A 7,670-nucleotide genomic window follows, 5' to 3' on the forward strand; every position below is an offset into this window, starting at 1 on the left:
TTGTGAGCACCCTTGCCTAGGGTCAGGGATGCCAGGGAATGAGGGCGCTGCTGAGAGACTGCGTGCAGCATTGACAGGGTTATGGACCCAAAGGAGCTGGGACACTGCAAAAGACAGTGCCAAGGGTCCCAAGAGCAAGACAGGGAGTAAAGGCTAGAGTTGAGACAGACAGAGCCCATGCCCCACAAGTCAGTAAAGCACAGCAGAGAAGAGGCTGAGGCTTCAGAAGCCACGTGAGAGCAAATGAGCCTGGGTTAGAAACCTGCAGCTAGAGCAACCTGGGGTTAAGGCCAAAAGGGCCAAAGCCTATACAGGTTGGTGCTTGAATTTAGAGTTACCACTTGCAAGGAGAGGATGGAAGCCACGAATACAGCCCATAAGACAATTACTGCCCTGAAGTCCTCACAGAACCACAATGTAGTGCCTGAGGAGCAAGGCTGAGTTGGACTGGGCGTGCTCTGGGATACTGGGGGCAGCCCCCTGAAACCCTGTAACTTGCATCAAGGCATGGTAGGCAAGGGAAAAATGGAGGGTACACTGAGGAACCAGAGTGGGGATGGCAGTCATGCACCCTCCAGGAGGTGTCATCGCCACCCCTGGGGCTGGGTACTACTATACTATCCAGTCCACATCCTCAAACAACAATGAAGTTTTGTAGAAACTTTTCTTCTTGGGCAACATAAGACGCGATTACCATCTTATGACAAAACTGGTTAATTACAAAATTCAAAACAGCTCTACCAAGGACTACTACCAAGAAAGTTGGACAGGGTGGTCAGCTTGCTGCCTGTGACTTGTGACATACTTCATAAAGGCAGGAATGCCCTTGTGTAAATGGCAGTCTAACTCCCCCCCCCCCATCATGGTGTCACCTGTTAGCAATGACTGGAGTGAAGTAACACCATATGTATCAAACATATTGACTACTCAAATCTCTCTCTACTATTATTTTAATAAATAAATGTTTAAAATACTTGACCATTATTTGCCACTACAGGACTGGTTCACTGGGTGTGGTGTATGGGTTTGTTGTGTGGTTCTGTTTGTTTTTACCAGACAAATATACCAGCACTACCAATATTCTTTTGCTACTTCCTAGCCCTGCAAAACACTGGATAACATGAGAAGGGACTGGTATAATAAAAACAAAGTGCAGGATCCTTTTACGGAATGGCATTATTAAAGGTGTGGCTCACAGTACCATCTATGTTTAAGATGGCTCAATCCAATCATTGTGCAACTGGTTTCAACTAATTCTAACTACTATAATCTAACCATGCGTTCCACACCACACCTAGCATCTACCTCAGTGTTTTGGATTTGTCCCCTCCACCATCCTTCTGCCATTAGTTATCTATAAGAATAAAAGGCAGGGGGAGAAAAATTATTATTTTAAATGCTGATAACCTAGACATTTTCGCCACAGTGACGGAAAAAAAAAATACAATTAGGTTTAAAATTAAATCCACACATGGCAAGGTTCTGGAGATAAATGCATGGTTATAGCACTCCGCCCCAAAAAAGAAAGTAATAGGTTATACAGAGAAGGCACAAAAGGAGGTGGATCCGATTAGGCACCAAGGTATTGGACAGAAATAAAGCTGGTTGAGCAAAACTGGGAAAAGGAGCTCTTGGAAAGAAATTAAAAGAGAAACACTGGAGGTGGTAGCAACTACATGCTAAAGTTTGGTGCAGAAGGAAAGGAACCCTGGACACAGAATCTAGAAATGGGTTTGAATGATTGGAGAGACCTGGTGCTGAAGTGGTCCTTTGAAAAAATGTTGCACCCTTCAAAATCAGACTCCTGATCCAAATGAAATTAAATCTAAAATAATGCCGATGCCATGTCATAACCATGAATCTGTGACTACTCTTTAACCTACTATTAAAACTGTTTAAGTGCTGTAATTGTGCATGTAATTTCTTTTATTGCTATGTTTGGACTTATTTCAATTTTAACCCTACCCATGATTTCTCTAGGTTTATAATATTTATTTTGGAATAAATACACGATTATTATGTTTTTACCTATATATTACTTATAAATAAGTATGTATTCTTAGCTACAGATTAGCCAAGATTAATTTGAAATTCTTCAATTACGTTTGGTAGACCACAGTGTATTTTTTGGACTGCTAAAGAATTTTGCTTAAGGAACCACAGACAAAATAGTTGCAATCTGCCTCTTGAGCAGCTGGGCTCTGCCAGAAATTATTCCACCTGTAAATCAACATTCCATGTATATAATAACATGTCTACCGGCCTGCTGAAACCTACTGGCTCTGCTGAGCAGCACAAGGTACCAGGTGATGCATCTGATGGGAATATGCTGTGAGGATTTAAAGGAAGCCTTTTCTAAAATTCAGAAGAACAATTCTCAGTAAGAGGTCTCTCAGTGTTAAACTGGCCTTGCTGAAATAAGGGTAGCTGTTATTCTGAAGGTTGCTAAAGCAGCTTTATCTAAGAAATACACTTAAGAAATCTCCATAGTCTAACTGTTTCCCGCTGGAGATGAAAGGACTGAATCTAATTTTACTGCATGTGCTGCTGAAGTGAATGTGTCAGAGGCCCTAACCGGTATCCAGCCTGGGCTAACTGCCTAGTTAGCCATACCTGTCTGGGGCTCTGACAGCCCTACTCCAACTAATGATCCAGCTGGCCACTGTTGGGACCTCCCAATTGGCTGCTAGGGAGAGCAGCCTCCCCGTTTAAGTCTATATGTGACAACAGACCACAAGCCAGCTGTCCGTTTGCCTGAAAGCCCACTGTGGTAAGCCTCTCAAGATATTGTGCTCTTGGTTTTCTGATTTCTGACCCTGCTTGGCTCTGCTCTGGACTCTTCTCTTTTAGAAATTCCCCTTGGCTTTGGTAATATTGGGGTACTTATAGACAGTGGGGGGAAATCAGCTATTAGATAAAAGCACCAAAAAAGCCCTGCTGGAGCATACGAGCTATCCAGACGCTGGGGAGTCAGATCAAACCGACCCGATTCCCCTTCCAATGAAGCGCCATTTTGTTTTGGTTTTTTTCATGTCTGTCAGCATCTTGTAGTCTCTGACTCCTGAACCTTGCCTCAACCTGCATTTTGGAGACTGTTCACGGATTTCTCCCTCTTTTCTGGTAACTTGGTCCCCAATTCCTGACTTGGCTTATGATTTGGATTCTACCTCTGACTTTGCCTTTCCCCAGTGGCCTAGCCGCTAAGACTGCCTATGTCCCAGTCCTTATGGATTTTGCTTACTAGATAGTTCATGTTCTAATGTAGGCAGAAACTTCTTGCCCAGACTTCACATATACCCTGAGTTTTGCTAGAGCTTCCCATTCTACTGCTATTCAATAATGACAGAGCTCCCTAGAGGCTACAGACATTGTATCACAGGAATCAAAAGACGTAATTTCCAGAGAAATGCAGATGAACAAAAAGCTGACCATACAAAAAATTATGACCCAAGTCAACTGCTCTTCATGTTATAGAGAAATTCAGGATCAAAGTATACACACTGAATAGTATTCCACCAGCTGGCAACATCGCAAACTTTTTCCCCCACCGCAAGAAACAAGGACTACACTGAAGAGACTGAAAGGTCCGAATTAGGGCTATGCAAAGCTTCAGCGTGGATTCAATTCGAAGGAGATTTGGTTCGATTTGGTGGCCGAATCCAAATTGAAATCAGGAGACCAACAAAAAGGTCCAAATCGATTTGAAGAGCTTCAGAGATTTGGGCAGCCCCCACTTACTGCTGCAAGGAGCTAGACCCAGACTCCGTGCTAGTAAGTAGGGGGCAGGAGAGGGGGCTGAAGGATGGGGGTGGGGACCATGGGGGGACCCCCACCAGGCCCCATCCCCTGCCCGCTCTCCCAGCCCCATCAATAGCTGCCCTGCCCAACCCCAGTGTCCTGGCTCTTTAAAAAAAGCCCCATGCTCACCAGCTGCTGCTGCAGCTATTGGGTCTTCTGGGGGCTCATGGCAGAGCCCCCTAACACAGCGCAGGGCAGTGGGGGGCAGCCTTTGACAGGGCTGGGAGAGTGGGCAGGGGATGGGACCTGTTTGATTCAGAAATTTGGCCAATTCAGCAGTAGCCAAATCTCTGAATCAGATTCAGCCGAATCAATTTCAATCAACAGCAAAAGAAGCCCAGTTAGGCTCTGGAGTGGCGAGAGACACGCGGGTGAAAGCCTGCCGCGCCCCTGCTCCCCCGAAGCCCCCCAGAGACCCCCCAGCAGCCGCGGAGCCCCCTGCCGACCCCCAGCACAGCCGGAGGCAAGCCGGGCCCATGGTGGGAGGGGGTTAACCCCTCACTGAGCAGAAGGCAGTGGCTGAGTGGAGCCGGGCCAGGCCAAGCCCCACCCAGGCCCCTATAGTTTCACAGTTTCAGGGTCGGAAGGGACCTAGTAGATCTTCTAGCCCGACTCCCCGCCAGGGCGGGAGAACAACAAAAAACCCCAAAACAAAAACGGGACTCAAATGAGTCCAGCCAGGTAGGCATCCAGCCTCTTCTTAAAGACCCCCAGGGTAGGGGCCAGCACCACTTCCCTTGGAAGTTGGTTCCAGCTCCTAGCCGCCCTAACTGTGAAGTAGTTTTTGCGGATGTCCAATCTATACCTCCTCTCCATCAACTTGTGCCCATTACTCCTTGTTATGCCAGCGGGCGCTAGGGGAAACAGCGTCTCCCCCAAACCCTTCTGGTCCCCCCTAGTGAGTCTATAGACGGTCACCAGGTCCCCCCTCAGCCTTCTCTTGTGGAGGCTGAATAGGTTCAGGTCCCGCAGTCTCTCACTGTAGGGTCTGCCCTGTTGTCCCCGGATCATGCGGGTGGCCCTCCTCTGGACCCTCTCCATGTTGTCCACATCCCTCTTGAAATGGGGCGCACAGAACTGGACACAATACTCCAGCTGTGGCCTGACCAGCGTCGCGTAGAGGGGGAGGATCACCTCCTTGGCTCTACTCGAGATGCACCTGTGGATGCACGACAAGGTCCGGTTAGCCCTGCCAACCATGACCTCGCATTGTCGGCCCATGTTCATCTTGGAGTCAATAATGACTCCAAGATCTCTTTCTGCCTCCGTGCTCTCGAGTAGGGAGTTCCCCATTGTGTAAGTGTGCTGCTGGTTCCTACTGCCCAAGTGCAGCACCCTGCACTTGTCCGTATTAAAACGCATCCTGTTCCTGTTAGCCCACCCCTGTAACCTATCCAGATCCTTCTGCAATCTCTCACTCCCTGCTAGCGTGCTCACCTCCCCCCAAATTTTGGTGTCATCAGCGAATTTAAACAGGTTACTTTCCACCCCATCATCCAGATCGCTGATGAAGAAATTGAACAGCGCAGTTCGCCCAGTCCCCTAGGGAGCCACGTGAACAGGCTGTGCGAACAGGCGCGCTTGTCTGCCGGCGTGAGTTAACACAGAGTTCGCACAGGAGGGCCCGAGACCCTGCCTGCGAACCCCCCAGGGTAGACAGTCTCAGCCACAGCCAGCCTACCGGAGGCATGACATGGATGGGCACACGTCGCACCCCAAGGGTCCCCTCAGGCCCTGCGGCCCCCCCACCCTGGCACCTCAGAGATGGCCACCCAGACGGAGCCCATGGTTCCGGGCTCCATGCAGACGGAGCCCCTGGCTCTCAGCTGCACAGGCTTCCAGTCTCTTTTTCAGGCTCTGGCACCTGGGAGCATGGCCACCTCCCCATGTGGGGTCTGCTCCCTTTTGGGGTCTCTGGCATGCCAGCTGGAGGAGCTCCAGGCCACAGTCCAGAGACTGCGTGCCATCAGGGACTGTGAGCAGAAGATAGGGCCTGGCAGTAGGAGTCTTTTCCTCCAGGAGCCTGAGGGTAGACCTGTCTCCCTCCAGGACAAAAGGAGGACTCCCGGACCTCCCACTCTGTCCAGTCAGGGGCATGGACCAAGGTGGTCAAGGGCCACACCAAGGCCCCTGCCCCGCCACAGCTTAGCAGCAGGTACACACCTCTTGCTGCTCCAGCAGAGCCTGCTGAGTTGCCAGCTCCCACAGGCAACACAGGCTCAACTGCAGCTACCACCCATGCTCTCCCCAACACAAAACATAAGGTGTTTATTGTGGGAGACCCCATCCTGAGGGGGATTGAGGGGGCAATCTGCCGCCCCGACCCCTTAGTCCGGGAAGTCTGCTGCTTCCCGGGGGCCCACATCCAGGACATTACGGAGAAGATCTCTAAGCTCCTCCGGCCCACAGACCACTATCCTATGCTCCTTATTCATGTGGGCACCAATGACACGGCTCAGAGCGCTCTCAGCCAGGTCATGAGGTGCTACAGGGATTTAGGAGCGGGGCTAAAGGGTCTGGGGGCACAGATGGTGTTCTCTTCGATCTTCCCAGTCTCGGGCTATGGGCTGAGGAGGGAGAGGAGGATCCACGTAGTCAGCCAAAGACTGCGGTGCTGGTGTCAGCGGGAAGGCTTTGGCTTCCACGACCACAGCCCGCTCTTTCGCGAGAGAGGCAGCAAGCTGCTCGGAAGAGACGGCCTCCACCTCTCTCCCCTGGGGAGGAGGCTCTTCTCAGCCAGACTGGCTGACCTGCTCCACCAGGCTTTAAACTAAGCCCGTTGGGGGATGGGGGGACTACTACCACTGCTGGCCCACTGAGCAATCCTTGCAGAGCCAGCAGGCCAAGTCACTTAAGGGAGCCCACCCCTGCCCCAGCCTTGGTACAATCTGTGGGCAAGGCAAAAGCCCCCAAGGGGACACTTGCCTGCCTGTACACAAATGCCAGGAGCTTGGGGAATAAGCAGGAGGAGCTTGTCCTCCTGCTCAATGCAAATAATTATGACATCAAAGATTAACAGAAACCTGGTGGACTCCAGTCATGACTGGACCTTGGGTATAGATAGCTATACCCTGTACAGGAGGGATTGAATAGATAAAAGGGGCGGGGGTGTAGCTCTTTATGTTAAGGAAAGGTACGCGTCCCTGCAAGCTGATATTGGCAACCAGGGTGGACGACTGGAGACCCTCTGAGTTAAAATCCGTGGGGAACACGGCACAGGGGACACAACGGTGGGAGTCTACTACAGACCTCCCACCCAAAGTCTTGAGCTTGACCAGGAGTTAGCCTGGGAACTGGCTGAGGCCACACGCTCCAGGACCATGGTGGTCATGGGTGACTTCAATTACCTGGACATCTCATGGGAGGATCGCTCAGCAAAATCCGAGTGGTCGCAAAGCTTCCTCTCGTGCGTGGATGACCTCTACCTGACTCAAGAAGTCTACAGGCTAACAAGAGGCAAAGCGCTGCTCGACCTGGTACTGGCTTCTGGGGATGACCTCATCGGTGACCTAGTGATCAACGGGAAGCTGGGTGACAGCGACCATGAGCTGATCATCTTCACCATCTGCCGTAAACCTGGCAAGTCAGTCAGCAACACGGAAGTCTTTGACTTCAGGAAAGCCGACTTTGACAAGCTCAGGAGGCTTGTCAGTCAGGCCCTAAGGAACTATGACCCCAGGGAGAGGGGAGTTCAAGAAGAGTGGTTGCTCCTCAAGGGAGCGATCCTCAATGCACAAGCTAAGTCTATTCCATCTCAGAGGAAAGGCAGCAAGAGGGCACAGCAGCCCCCCTGGCTCTCCAGGGATCTAGCAGACTTCCTGAGGCTAAAAAGAAAGGCTTACAAAGGATGGAGGATGGGATTCACCTCCAAT

At 50.7% G+C, this 7,670-nt stretch overlaps 1 protein-coding gene across 2 annotated transcripts in view; it reads right to left on the reverse strand.

Moving 5' to 3' along the window:
• Positions 1–7,670, reverse strand: part of PDS5A (PDS5 cohesin associated factor A) — a 156,759-nt gene that overhangs the window by 121,596 nt on the left and 27,493 nt on the right. The gene's annotated exons all lie outside the window — the stretch shown is intronic.

This window comes from Gavialis gangeticus, unplaced genomic scaffold, assembly GCF_001723915.1.
Source record: "Gavialis gangeticus isolate Ggan-Ray unplaced genomic scaffold, GavGan_comp1, whole genome shotgun sequence".
Lineage (NCBI taxonomy): Eukaryota > Metazoa > Chordata > Crocodylia > Gavialidae > Gavialis > Gavialis gangeticus.